Source organism: Sus scrofa, chromosome 18 (genome assembly GCF_000003025.6).
Source record: "Sus scrofa isolate TJ Tabasco breed Duroc chromosome 18, Sscrofa11.1, whole genome shotgun sequence".
In the NCBI taxonomy this organism is placed as follows: domain Eukaryota; kingdom Metazoa; phylum Chordata; class Mammalia; order Artiodactyla; family Suidae; genus Sus; species Sus scrofa.
Window position 1 is genome coordinate 35,993,159 of NC_010460.4, and position 16,249 is coordinate 36,009,407.

Consider the following 16,249-nt stretch of genomic DNA (forward strand, 5'->3'; position numbering starts at 1 on the left):
GGCTCCATCATAAGTGACTAGACATAGTGGTACAATTACTATAGAGAACAGTGTGGAAGTGCCTTAGAAATCTGTATATAGAACTACCATATGACCCAGCAATCTCACTCTTGGGCATATATCTGGACAAAACTTTCCTTGAAAAAGACACATGCATCTGCATGTTCACTGCAGCACTATTCACAACAGCCAAGACATGGAAACAACCCAGGTCTCCATCAACAGATGATTGGATTAGGAAGATGTGGTATGTATACACAATGGAATACTACCCAGCCATAAAAAAGAACAAAATAATGCCATTTGCAGCAACTAGAGACTCTCATAATGGGAGAAATAAGTCAGAAAGAGAAATCTTGGCAATTTTCCTGAGAGGTGTACATTACATCATTTGGGTTCTAAGAATTTTAGAGGCATTTTAAACATAAACTATAAACTGAGAAATAATAACTTACTTAAGTTATCATTTATTTGATTTAAACTCATGCTACTATAAATAACATAAGTCAACAGAGAGAGGAAAGAGGAGAGGGTTGTTCTTCATGGATTCTTTTCTAAGAGAAACGTTATTCATGTGCTTTGCTTTACAACAGCAAAATGTCAAGCCAATTTGTAAACAGTCCCATGGACCAACATCTGATTCAAAAGGTTCCCTTGGAGTTACCTGTATATTTGTGAGGGGGCAAAACTCAGGACCACACAACCAAACTCAATCAGGGCAGACCATCCTTAACCTGCTTTTCATGTTTACCTTCCTTACGCACTTTCACTTTAGCAAGGATTTCTTAAAAGACTTTTAAAACTGTCATTTTTGACAGGGCATCTCAAAACTTTACTCCATGATGTTGGTTTTGAGAAAATTGAGGAAGTTATTCCAAAGGCATTTAGATTTTTACCATGCAGTGTTTAATGGGTTCCTAAGTATGCAGATGTGTTAATACAGAAACTAATTCATTCCATTCTTCATTAGCAGACTGAATAGGAATCTCAGATCAAAGGAAAAGTATGTTCAGAAATACTCTGTAAACAGTGAATGTGTAAATTATTAGAAATAGCCATTAAGATTAGGTGAAAATGTAGTATTTAATAGGGTTAAAGATATTTTGTACTGTTTTGCTATATATTTTCAACCTAAGATTACAAACAGACAAAACTATCCTGTTTCTCACCAGAGAATTTCCAATCAAGACATACAATTTAATCTTTAAGAACTACATCATCTAGAAACTATTTAGTATTGGAAATGTATCTCTTTAATTTCCCTTTCCCAATTTGCTCCAGCACCTTGAAAGCATGAACCAAATGTTCCCAACTCCAGCCATGGGAAATGAATATATTATGTTTCTAAATGCTGATTCTTGGACATCTTAAATAAGAAAATTAGATAAGCCAATTTTTTCAAAGGCATAGAGAAAAAATAATATTAGTAAAGTGTCACCTCTGAGAATTTAATTAAAAGCTTCACAATTAGTTTATTATATGATATTAATAAAAATCTGCTAGAAGATTTCCAGCAAATTTAAGCTTTAAGTAAATAATTACTTGAATCAACATTTTTATTAAATTAAGTAGTTCATAATTATGAATTTGACTTCTCAGCAATTTTTCATTAGAATATTAACATACTCATAAATTTTATAAGGATAACAAGCCCTTTAGCAAATTTGCTATCTATCAAAGTCTTCAATTTACAGCTCTAATATGGTTATAATTTATAACTAGGAAGTTCTTTTTAAAGAGTTAAAAAAACAATCACAAGAAAAAGCAACAGTGTTGTTTCCATACTCCTTAGAAACTTGAAAGACTACTACTAACTTTGAGTGTATTAAACATTCATAAGCCTTTAGGTATTACATGCTGTGTGATTTTTAAAAAGCAAACAAATAAAACTATAGCACTAAATCCAGTCCTAAAGACTACATAGACCAGTTTGCTCATGCTCTTTCTAAGTCAGTATTTTTTTTGCCCCACTCACGGCATGTGCAAGTTCCAGGGCCAGGAGTGGAACCCACACCAGAGCAGTGACCCAAGCTACAGCAGTGACAATGCTGCATCCTTAACCCACTGAGCCACCGGAAAACTCCTCTAAGCCACTTTTATCATTGGCTTACTGGCTAGGTCTACTAACAGTAGTCCCAAGTTCTTGGATGGCTATATGTTCCTCTATCTAGAAGAAATATTATTTGAACATATTTTACCTAGAATAATCCCTAAATCAAAGTGAGTCATGTAACCCAAGTGATGACTAATTACCTGGGTAAGACATTGTATGCTGTCAAGCTATCTAAATATGAAAGCTGTTTTGAATATTGGGTGGTATATAAATGGCAGGAGGGAAGAAAGGAAGCAAGAAAGGAAGAAAAAATAAGGAACAAATGAAAGAATATCATACTTAGCACAACTGTATGTGTAGGGAGCCATCACCATCTATGGAGGAACAATTAGAGTTACATTCCTGTTAGCAAGGGAAGTTGAATATCCATGAGAGTGAAGGAACAGATGGTGGGATCAAGTAAACAAATCATAAGATAACTTAAATATGTAAGTACTTGCCTTACTCAGCTCTTACTAGGAAACAAAATGTGTTTAAAAAAAACAAACAAACAGCTATATGCTCTACTTCTTCCCCATCTTTGTGTGTGTGTGAGAGAGAGAGAGAAAGGGAGAGAGAGAAACAGAGAGGGAGAGATGGTGATAGAGAAATGGTGGAGGTGAGTGGTGAGGCAGGGAAGAAGAAGCATGAATGGGAAAGGAAACACTTAGAAATGGTTGACTCTATAAACAAACCTGGGAATAAAAAAATGAATGTGCCAAAGTTGATACAATGTTACCACCACAGAAACAAACCCTCACATCCTAACTCCAACAATTAATAATTATGCCATACAATTTTTTTCCTACACAGGATCATAGCTCAATTTATGGAAGTCCTTCAGACGTTTCTAAATCCGTTTCCTACGTTATCCTCAAAAGTTTCCCATTATCTTAGGTCATCAGATTCAACTTTCTTGCAAAGTGCACCTCATTCCAAAATTACCCTTTTTCCCAAATCTCCTTTCTAGCAAAATAAAAAGTAAAAGAAGAAGTAAAGGTGGTAAAAATATGGGTATACTTGCATAATTCTGATCAACAGCTACGAGGAGAAAGAAGAAGAAACAACCCTTCACTGAAGCCAATCCCCCCAAATTACAAATAGATTTTAATGATCCCCAAAGGAAATCTGTCAATCCTAAAAACGGCATGGTGTCTGATGTCTAGTGAATCTTTCCTCTTCCACTCAAAGCTGGTTACTTATTCAGAAAACCTCCATTACCACAGACCTGCTTCCTCACCTAGATAACATGGAAACAGAACAAAATAATCTGCAAATTATTTTCTGTGATGTTATGTATATTGAAATAATTTGTATTTAGGTCTATAAAGAGTTGTTTCTTAAGAAATGATAGTGAAGTACAATGAGAGTGTATAAGATCCAAGCGTTGATTCACTCTCCTATTAGCTATTAGTTTATTAGATGTTGCACAAGTATACCCGTATCTTACCACCTTTACTTCTAACTAGAAAGTCAGACGTTCCTCAAAATATGAGGATGAACATGTAAGGCTATTCCACATACATCCACTGATGGTAAGTAGAATTTCACATTTCCCTGCCTAATCACGTATCTTTGTAACTATATAGTTACCTTTTTATCTTTCTACATTCACCTATCATCTATCATCTCTATTTATCTATCTAGTTACACCACACTAGAACTGGACATGACTTCATTCAGACTCTTCAGTGGAAGTTATTTTAAAAACATCTCTCCAGCTGATATTCAGAGATCCCCTCACAACCATTTCAGGATTTCCTGAATGCCCAGAATTCTGGGAGCTACACAATGGAAAGACTAGCAGCCAATGGGCTTTGACAAATGGACATTTGGCCTAGGGTCAAATGATCATTTCTAACAATCGTGGCTCTAAACACACAGAAATGAACAGAAATAGGAGTGGTCTGCACAAGGGAAAAGCCCCAAAGCAAAAGGGCAACAACAAAAAACGCCCAGCATGCTTTGATAATTACTTTTCTGTTGTTGTCTTTTTTTTTTTTTTTTTTTTTTTTTTTTTTTTTTAGGGCTGCACCTGTGGCATATGGAAGTTCCCAGGCTAGGGGCTGAATCAGAGCTGTAGCTGCCGGCCTACACCATAACCACAGCAACACCAGATCCTTAACTCACTGAGAGAGGCCGGGACTAAACCTACATCCTCATAGATACTAGTTGGGTTCATTACCGCTGAGCCACAACATGAACTCCTGATAATGTCTTAAAAATAACCATCCCAGATGGGGTAAGTGTCCTCCTCTTACTCCTCAAAAAAGAATATGCATCTTAGATATACACCACCTTAGAAAAAGTAGCCGCCTTCTAATGTAAGGTTCTCTATTCACTTCGCACGTACTGCTTTCATAGGGAGTGAATGGGCCAGATCAAAAAAGAAAAAAGAAAAAGAAAGAAAAGAAAAAGAAAAGAAAAATATTTTAATTTAGAGAAAAATTAAAATATTTTTATATTGTTTTTAAGAGTGTATGTCCTGAGTCAATAAGAAAGACAGCAATTGGGAACGTTTCCTCCTTTGGAAACTAGTCTTTAGTTTGAAAAAATTTATGACTTGATTTATCAATAACTTGATCATTATACCAATTGTGTCACATGTGAGATGGGTGGAACCATTTATTTTCTTCATGAGAGAATACATGTCAATGAGTATATTTAACATTTCATTGGTAATCATTAGATTTTTCAAATCAACATTCACACTTGGCACAGAGAGTTCTCATTTTTGGTGCCCTGTGTTTGCTCTCTCATTCTTTGGAGTTCCTTCCTCTTCCTTGTTAACTATCCCTTCTGGATGGTTGATATTTCCTTGTCTTAGGTGAGGAATGCCTATACCTGCGACTGAAATTAGAGTCCTGCTCTAAGAATACAGATGACTTGATATACCAAAAAATACACTTCTTAATTAAAACAATTTTTAAAAAGATGTACAGAGAGAGTGACTGCACAATTAATGCTAAAATGCATTTTTCAATGCTATACATTCTCATAAGCTTTCACTTTCATTATCAGCAGTGACTTTTAAAACCACGCAAAAGTATATTTATGTGCATTTTTATTTTGCATTACCACCATAATTTTATAGTAAACATGTATATTTCAGTAGTTAGTTCCTTAATACCTTAAAACATAGATTGCTTTAAAAATGACAAATTATATGCAGCATATTTAATAGTAAATAAAACCTCAAAATTATCCTTTGATTAATTTTTCTTCTGGGTTTATTAATTTCAGCTTTAGGTCAAGCTTTGCTTGAAAATTATGTCAAAGAAATATAAATATCAGCACTTTGATACATGAGAGGACTGTAGAAGCCATTGTATCCCTGTGACTTAGATCTACATTCTGTAGAAATTCTTTACATAAAGAGGGGGGGAAAGTGTCCACCTGAAAAGCTCTAAGCTTTGCTGTACTTTCTGTTTGCACTTTTGAGATATTTAGGGAGAAATATATTTATTCCATGAAAAAGGATATGGGAAGATTTTATTTTAAAAATGGTTTTCCATTTAATGATTTGATGCATTTCTCTTAATTGAATAAATTAACTTGCCAATGCTGGTAAGGGACTTTCTTGAGTACCAATAGTTAATCCTTCAAAAGTTTTCATGGTGTCTATTTGCATAAAAGTGAACAAGAGATTTTAAATAATCTCTTGTAAATTCATCAAAAAAAAAAAATGATCAATGTCTGTGGTCCAGGCACAAATTTGTACTCTCCTAATTTGATAAATGTTTCAACAAAATTTTGTTTCTACTCAATTCTCACTTAATTGAATTTTTACTCCTTTATAGAGCCCAGAATCACCACCACAAGCTCACTGACCAACCACCATTTCCCTCAGTATGCTTTGCTTCCAAATCTTTTCTTTGTATCCCTGAATTTATCTACATCCTATGTAATTCCAAAATCAGGCAAAAGATACTATTTTATACTCCTGTGTGACTTCTTATTGGGCACATCCTCTCTGCTCCTCAGAAGAACTAAAATAAAAAGTCAGTAAATATTATCCTGTAAGAATTCATAATTTCTGCCACTCTTGGCCCCGAGAGGTTAGGCCATCCAACAATGAGTGTAGTCAGTAACTATGAGCATAATTCCACACTGTTACATGTTTCCTCTAACAGTATTTTCGAAATTACCTCTCAATAAAGAAAAAAACAGTACTTTCGGAAGATGAGACAAATACATATGGCATTTTCCCTGGTGGCCCTGTGGGTTCAGATTCAGCACTGCTACTGCTGTTGCTTAGATTACTGCTGTGTCACAGATTCGATCCCTGGCCCAGAAACTTCTACATGCCATGGGTGAGACTAAAATAAATAAATAAATAAATAAAAGTTGGGGGTTTTATTTGTTTGGTTTTATTTGTTTAAGAGCCTTTTTAGAATAGACATATTTGCTTACTGGAAACGAAGGTTTACATAATGAAATCCACCCTTCAAAGTTCTCTTCTATTTACATGTTTTGCCACTATAAACATTTTAAATAATTCTTAATGACTCTCTAAGGTCCCAAAGAAATTAAATTTACCAAAATATCAAAGTCATTGATTATCCTAGGGTTCAGCCATTGAAAAAATGTGTACATTTTGTTTTTTAAAAGTTTAATGTTTCAGGAGTTCCCATCATGTCACAGTGGTTAACGAATCTGACTAGGAACCATGAGGTTGTGGGTTCAATCCCTGGCCTTGTTCAGTGGGTTAAGGATCTGGCATTGCTGTGAGCTGTGGTGTAGGCTGCAGACGTGGTTCAGATCCCGCGTTGCTGTGGCTCTGGCATAGGCTGGCGGCTACAGCTCTGATTAGATTCCTAGTGTGGGAACCTCCATGTGCCGTGGGAGTGGCCCTAGAAAAGGCAAAAAGACCAAAAAAAAAAAAAAAAAAAATTTAATGTTTCAAAGAGTTTGTCTAATAACAGTAATTCTCATTCTCCACTCCTCTTGGGATTACAAAACTGCTGCTTTTCCTAGATGCGGCAGATGCTGTTTATATCACACCAATATCCCCTTTCTCAGCCATTTACCATTTCCTTGCTCTCAGCATCATGTCTCTATGCCTAAATAGCTCTCAGTGGCTGCTGATACCTGTTCTTTATTTGTATAATCAGAAGTACAAGAGGAGGTATGCTCCCCAGTAGCACAGCTCTACTGATAACTCACATGAGTTGGTGTATGTTCTACATCATTTCTCGGAGCCTTGCAGTGGTATTAAGCTTTATGTGCTCACAGAGGTAACTTATTTCATAAAGTGCTCTTTATTGGCCTCCTATACTTTGCTGTCACACTTCCTCACTGCTCTACTGGCATTGTCAGGAACTATCTTCCAAATAAATTTCTTGTGCTGAAATACTTTTCTCAGGGTTTGTACCTATGGAGACTCAAACTAAGCTACTGATCTTCAAGATGCTTGATTTTCCCCATATTGAAATTGGGATGTAAAACTGTCTTTGTCACCCATATTAGGATGGCTACTTGATTCACATTAAGCCCTTCAAAGGCTACGTCTGTGCTATTATGATTCTTCTCTCCCCATCACAGCTGGCTGACCTAGTAATTAAAGCATCTAACCCAAGTTGGATCGATCTTATTTCTTCCAGGAAATTAAAACTTGAAAAAAGGATCACAGAGACTGGGCTGGCTGAGGCTTTCTCCGTTTTCTTTACTAAGGCTTGGTGCTCCTCTTTCAGTACTCTGAAGCTATCTCAAAACATTCCAATCAACTCCTTCTCAGACTTGTTTTCAGTTTTATGAAATGCCACACTCATTCCTTTCTTAACCCCCCAAAAGAATTTTTTTTTTCTTTTTAGGGCTGCACCTGCGGCATATGGAAGTTCCTGGGCTAGGGGTCGAACCAGAGCTGCAAGTTACTGGTCTACACCACGCCAGATTAAAGCCAAATCTGTGACCTACAACATAGCTTGTGGCAACGCTGGATCCTTAACCCACTGAGTGAGGCCAAGGATCGAACTGGCATCTTCATGGATACTAGTCAGGTTCTTAACCCACTGATCCAAATGGGAACCCCCACCTTTTTTTTCCCAATAGAATATTTAATGCTCAGAAGGTACAAGTCATTGGTACAAAATTTCTTTTTTTTTTTTTTTTTTTTTTTGTCTTTTGGTTGTTGTTGCTATTTCTTGGGCCGCTCCTGCGGCATATGGAGATTCCCAGGCTAGGGGTTGAATCGGAGCTTTAGCCACCAGCCCACGCCAGAGCCACAGCAATGCGGGATCCGAGCCGCGTCTGCAACCTACACCACAGCTCACGGCAACGCCGGATCGTTAACCCACTGAGCAAGGGCAGGGACCGAACCTGCAACCTCATGGTTCCTAGTCAGATTCGTTAACCACTGCGCCACGACAGGAACTCCGGTACCAAATTTCTGATCCATTTATCTCTCCTACTATCTAGAGTTTCACCAACACTTTTCCATTTTTATTTTGTTCTTAATTAATACACAAGTTAATAATACTAACCACCTAGAATCTTTATTGGAAAGAGGGTAACCATTTTGGATAACCTATCATTTTCAAAGAGTCAAAATAAGGTTTGAAATCTGTCAAACTATTTAATTATCAGCTAAGAAACACAAGATTCATTTAAAACATTTTTCCTTGGTGTTATTTTGATAGCCACTGTGTTGGATAAAAGTGACAGAGATAAATGGTCTATCTGCCTCATTCTACTCTTGTCTTACAAGTTTTTGGTGTCTGAATAATTACTCACAATGTGCAAGTTAAATCGTCTGTAAATTTAACAGGCAAACTGAACTATGAAGTTGTAGCTTCAGTTCTAAATATCTGGGTGAAGAACTCTGAGAGGTCCAGCTTGGTTCAAGTGTTTACACCTCAAGCACTCAATCCAGGCCAGAACAGAAGGGTAATATTTCATAAAACAGTTGCTGAGCCTCATCACTGTTTTGAGGAGGAAGCTCGAAGTTCCTAGGATGTAGTTCTCCAAAAAATTTCCAAGAGGCATCTGTTTATTGCAAATAAGGCATTCACACATCTTAGGTTTCCTGAGACATTTCTGGTTTGAGTTTGTGTTTTAGGTAGAATTACTAGTACTGCCCTCTTTTGTTCTCAAAAGATTTCTCCCTTGGATGATATATGTCACTCTGGTTATAAAGATCACTGATGTTATCCTTTTACTTGAGAAGACAAATGTGACCTAGAATGGTTAAGGGACCTTTTCAAGGTCATTCATTTAGTAGCATATTTATCCACAAAATTCAGCTGTGTGTACACCATTTTAGCTATTAGTTTACATCGTTGCATCCCTTCTTTTATCGTTCTATCTTGTGATTAACAGCATGGTGTCACGGTTGGTTGAAGTTCAGCTGAACTGACTTAGTCAAAGAACAGAGCAACCCCAGCTCTATTCAGTAACAGCATGATCAGAATTAACATCCTTAACAATGAGCCAGACAAAGATAAGAAAACACTGTCCTACAGAACTCTTTGTGGGATGTACAATGCTATCATAAAATAGAGTATAATTCCAACTCACTGTTTTTTGTCTGTTTCCTTAAATTTAACTGAATGAAATCTGGCCTTGAGTCTGTCATTAAGTATCTGTGTTCTTCTTACAAAAACATTCAGCCTGAAAGTTTAAGCATGCACTAAGGATAGCCTCCCTTGCAACTGGCTAATGAAGCCAGACAATAACATCTGAAAGTGACTCTTCTCTCAAAATGAACATCTTAACCACTTCAAAAAATACAAGAAATGTAGTTTTTTGGGGGAAATATCCCACTTCTTCTGAGGTTAATGTAAAGCAAATTGGTAAAGTAGGCAAATTTAGCAACATTTCAATACTCAAATTATCCCTTCTCTATATCCTTGGTAATACCATTTTCCTATCCTCTTCTCTAGTCTCTGAGTCTTTTGGTCATCATTTTTTATCTTGGAAATTTGTTCTCTGGAAATGAGTTTTTACATTTCTATAAAGGAGAGATGACCAGTAAGTATTCTCCTTATTTCTCCCAATACTCTTGTTCTATATGCCTTATCTATAAAGCCCACACATTTGGAACTCTAGGAATTAAATTTTAGGCATTAGCAAAATGCAGTATTATTTGAGGTAGGAGAGACTTAGAATTCCTCTGGCCAATGCCAACTGTGGGCCCTAATCTATCCACTTTACTTGTTAGAAAGCTGGTTCCACCTTCCAGCTTAAATTCTATGTATAGCTACCAAGCTGAATGAATACCCCTTTCAAAATATTCCAAATTGGAAAGTTAACTTCACAGATTTCCAGTTGCAAAAGCACCCTAAAAATATGGCAGAATGATCAATAGCCACTACATATTTCAATGCCAGGAGCTGAGAAAAAAAAAATTATGGGCAAAGATGGAATTTAGATGAATTCCCTAAGGGAAAGCTTTAGATTTTGCATACTGATAGGTGATTTTCAGAGGTAGCTGAATTATGACTTTTTTCAATCAACACATCCTTAAAAATGTCAGCAGCAGCACAATACTTTGAACATGCTCACTTAAATATATGCCAGCTGAAATTGTGAAATGAATGAAATGGTGAGCAGGAACTTCAAGCTGAGAAGAAAATTTCTCATGCTTTTTATGTGACATTAAAAATAAAAGACATACTGCACTTGGAGTGGATAAGCAATGAGATCCTGCTGTACAGCACAGAGAACTATATCTAGTCACTTGTGATGGAACATGATGGAGGATAATATGAGAAAAAAGAATATATATATATATATATGACTGGGTCACTGCTGCACAGTAGAAAGTGGCAGAACACTGTAAATCAACTATAATGGAAAAAATAAAAATCTTAAAAAATCATCATAAGGCTAAAATAAATTTTGTTAGGATGGCAAAATAAATAAATAAATAAAGGACACGTTACTACTCTAGTCTCATTTCTAATTATTAATCGCTAGAGCAGGAATTCAAACATGATTTGGTTTCTCATAGTTAATTATTGTTGTGTGTTTTGGTGCATTCTGAATAGTGGAACGTGCTACAGATCAATGAAATACCTTACTAAAATTTACATAACTGTCACTTCAGGCCAACTTTTTAACTTGTTAGTCCTTATTTTTAAACAAGATAACATGTGTAATTATAACCATAACCTATCTATTTCATGAGACGACTATAAGAAATAACTTGTTACCAATATGTCCTTTAGAACTTTTCATGAGTATAGGATGGCAAGATATATTTATTAGAGGGTGCTGAAATGTAGAAAATGCACAGAAGTTCATTAAGCTAAATTAAGGGTAACTAAAATAAGCATCCACAAATTAGCCTGGACTTCTCAGTAGTATGCTTCAGAAGAAAGATATCAGTGGCTAAACTTAAAGTTACTTTGGTATTCCTGGCTGAGTTTACTCTTCTATCACAAATATATTCACATATTTCAAATTAATTTGTCAAATTATAATCCAAAATATTAAGATTTGCTTTCTCACACCTTCCAATCTAATTTTCAGCTCAAGTTGTCACTAGGTATTCTGAGTTTACAACTACAAAAATAAATAAAGAATGGTGGGGGAGGGGGATAAACAGGTGATTTCCCTTAATTCTTCTTTTCTCAAATCTTGTTGGAAACATAATCTATCAGGGTACTGTCTCTAAAACTAATCAAAATTGTAATATTTGAATTAGTTTTCAAATTAAAGATTTACTTCCTAGCTGTGTGAACCACTGAACTGGGGAGTTGTCCACTCTGACAACTAGGTTATGAATTTTGAAGTCTAAGTTAAGAACCACATTCTTGAGGAAATACAGTTTTAACTAAGGAGCTTAGGAAAATATTCTCCAGATTTTTAATATTTCCACATAATTTATTTATCTGGGTCTCCTCAATTGCAGGGGAAGAGGCTAATTCCATCTGATGGAAATGGCTTTAGGAATGACAGTATGCTCTCTTGAGGTGAGGAATGACAGAGAAAAGCATCTTTAGCTGAGAGCCTGGAGACTTCACTTCTAGTCTTAACTCTGACATTGTATGGCTGGAAACAAGCAATATTCCCACTAAATGGACTTCACAATTTCATCACTTGTTAAAAAGAACCAGTCGTTTTGGATTACTTCTACAGTCATTTCCATCTGAAACAAACAAACAAAAACCATGGTTTTGCTATGCAAAGCACAACTAAAATACATACTTGATGCTAAAGGGTCCTATAAGATTGGCTCTAACCAGTAAATACTAAGATTTGTACCAAACATCAATTATTCCTGTATTGTTTGTTTATAAACCCTGTGTCTTTCATTTTAGTGCACATTTTACTAGAAAATTCTTATTGATATTATTTCCCAACAGGTTGTATCTTCTCCTAGAAAGTCCTTCTTAAAGGCAAAATTTAAATCTCAGGATTGCTCAATACTCAACATTCCTAGTCCTCAAATGACTGAAGTACCTTTTCATCTCGGATATTTTTCTCCACTTTCCCTTATTATAGTTCAGTTTAAATACAACGACTCAACTTTGGTTTCTTTTCTTCCTTTTTTTGTGGTTTCACATTTACATGCTCTTTCTCCTTTATTCAGAGTATCTAGAATTTGGGAAATTCTGCAGAAACAGAAGGACAACACAACCTTGCTCTCTTTGGAGGAAAAAGACCACACTTTTTTCCTCTATGTGAAAAGGATGCTAAGATATGTCAGAAAAATATGGATAAGGATTATATTAGGAAACATAGAAACTTTTGTCTACCAACTCAGTTATTCAATGTGATTTTCTAAATCACAAAGTTTCTTGCATACTTTCAAAGACTATACTCTTTGACTACTATATCAATTTTTTTCTTTAGTATCTTGTCTAACAAATAATGTACCTCCTTTTGATCAAGTTTTATGCTTTTCATGTATTAATGTATATGTTTACATAGGGAAATTTTTCTAGGAAAATGCATTTTTGAATAAAAATATGTTGTTTAAACAGACTATAATTTTCTAGTATTTCAATACAAAACTCTAAGCTCTTGAGAGCAAGAACTGTCAAACTAATAACTCACTGTATCATTTATTTATTAAGTCTGACAATGCTTATTGAATATCTTCTATTTCCAGGAATTATGTTAAGTCTTTGTTTTTAAAAAGTTCAAAAGGACAGATAATATATCAATTTTTACAAAAATTACTTTATATCATCAGCATCTCTAGACACAGTGACTGACTGACATTTGACAATCAATAGGTTTAAGTGAATTAACTAAAAACACATCATTCAGCTCTTTATGCTCTTCTATTAAAACTATTTTTAAAAATACCATAAAAGTATAACAAATAACTCTATGCTTACAAATTCGATAATGTAGATGAAACAATTCTTTGAAATGTACAAACTATCAAAAGTCATACAAGGTAAAACACACAATCTGAATATCCCTATATCTATTAAAATTGAATTGATAATTAATATACTTGCAATAAATAAGTCACCAGATCCAGATAGTTTCACCATGAATGCTACCAAATAAGTAAGGCGAAAAAGGATATCAATTCACCAAAACCTTTTCCAGAAAACCGGAGCAGAGAAAACAATTCCTAAACCATTCTATGAGATCAGCATTACCCTAACATCAAAACAGAAGGAAAAAAAAATTATAAGAAGGGACAACTACAGATCACTACTCAAATGACTATAACTGCAAAAATCCTCAATAATCCAACAGTATATGAAAATAGTTATGCACAATGACCAAGCAAGATTTATTTCAAGTATACAAAGCTGGTTCAACACTGGAAAGTCAATCATGTGAGACATCATATCAGTAAAGAAAGAAAACCATAGAACCCTATAACTTGCCACAGGAAAAGTATCTGACAAAATCATATGCCAATTCAAGATAAAAATTCTCTGCAACTAGGAATAAAAATTAATGTCCTCAGTCTGGTAAGGACATGAACAATCTACTGCTAACAGCCTACCTAATGGTGAGAAGCTACATATTTTCCACCTTGGGAACAAGGCAAGTCTGTCCCTTCTTACCATTCCCACTCAATATCATGTGGGAAATCCCAGCTAGGGCAACAAAATAAGAAAAAGAAATGAAATTTACACAAATTGGAAAGGAAGAAATAAAACTGTCTTTATTTATAGATAGCATTATTGTCTATGTAGAAAAGCCTGAAGAATTATCAAAAAAAAAGTCCTACAACTAATTAAGTGAGCATAAGAAGGATGTAGAATACAAGGTTAATATAAAAAAAACCAATGTGATAAATTCATTTTAGTAATAAAAATAAATAAATAAATAAATAAACCAATTGCTTTTATTTATTTATTTATTTTGCTTTTTAGAGCTGCACTCACGGCATATGGAGGTTCCCAGGCTAGGGCCTACACCACAGCCACAGCAACACCAGATCCGAACCACATCTGTGACCTACACTGCAGCTCACAGTAACGCCGGATCCTTAACCCACTGAGTGAGGCCAGGGATCGAACCCGCAACCTCATGGCTCCTAGTCTGATTTGTTTCCCTGCGCCACGACGAGAAGTTCAAAACCAATTGCTTTCATATATACCAGTAAAAAAACAATTCGATGTTGAAATTTATTTTAAAAATAACATTTATAATAACACTCCAACAACCAAATATGCATAAATCTAACAAAATATGTAGAGGGCCCAAAAGTTAAAGTATGAAGCACTTGTGAAAAAAATTTTAAAATATCTCAATAAATGGAGAGATATGTTCATGGATTGAAGACTCAATAAAGTTAAGATGTGTGCTCTTTCCAATTTGATCTATAAAGTCAATGTACTCCCAATAAAAACTACAGCAAGCTATTTTGCAGATATTGATTCTAAATTTTATATGGAAAAGGTCCTAGAAGAACGAACACAATAATTAAGAAAAAGAAAGTTGGAGAACCCCCTTTATCTAATTTCAAGTCTTACCTTAAGGCTACAGTAACCAAGACAATACGGTATTGACAAAAGAACAGTCACATCTACCAGTAGAACAGAAAAGAGATATATAGACCCATGGAAAAACAGTTAACTCATCTTTGACATAGGAGCAAAGGAAATCCAGTCCACGCCTTTCCAACAAATGGCACTGGAACAGCTGGATAGTCATACACAAAAAACAAAAGCAAAAAGAAAACACCAAGGGCCCAATCCATAATAAAGGTAAATTGGATTTCATTAAAATTTTTTTAAAAACTCTGCTTGGTCAAAATCATTTCTAAGAGAATAAATACAAAGACAAACCAAAGATTGGAAAAACACACTTGTAAAGCATACTACTGACAAACAACTTGAATCCAAAATATACTAAGAACTCTTACAACTCAACATAATGAAAACAAAATACAACTTGAAAATTGGCAAAAAATCTTAACAGACACATCTTCAAAGAAAATATACAGATGGCAAATATGCACATGAAAACATGCCAACAGTATATGTCATTAGTGAATTGCAAATTAAAACAATAATAAGAAAGTATTTCACACCTATCAGAATAGCAAAAATGAAAAAGAAAAAAAAAAAAAAACCTGACAGTATCAACTTTTGGTAAGGATGTGGATCATTAAGATAGCTCAGTCACTGCTGGTAAAGTTGCTAAATGGTAAAGCCACTTAGAAAGACAGATTGTTGGTTTCTTAAAAAACTAAACATAATCTTAATATACAGTCCAGCAATTGTGCTTGTAGGTACTCAACCAACTGAAAAAATCAGGTTCACACAAAACTTACATATTTATAGGAGCTTTTAGTTTTTGCTAATTATGATAAAGCTGCTATAAACATTCAAATGTAACCCAGAGTGGCTAGAAAAAACAAGAAAATAGACTCTCCTGTATAGCACCATAAAAAAGGGCAGCAGCCTTGCTGATACCTTGATTTTAGCCCAGTAAAATTATGTCATATTTCTGACCTAAGGAACTATAAGATAATAAATTAATTTTGTCTAAGTCACTGTGTTCGTGGTAATTTATTAGAGCAGCAATAGGAAACCAATATAATTGCAGCTAGTGGCATCTGGGTTTTTCATTGTTGGAGTAGGAAGTTACGTATGAATAGGAGAGAGGGCTAAAATGATCCATGTGATACTGAGTTAGAGACATCAGTATAAGCTCATAGCTTAGGAGTTCCTGTCGTGGCGCAGTGGTTAACGAATCCAACTAGGAACCATGAGGGTGTGGGTTTGATCCCTG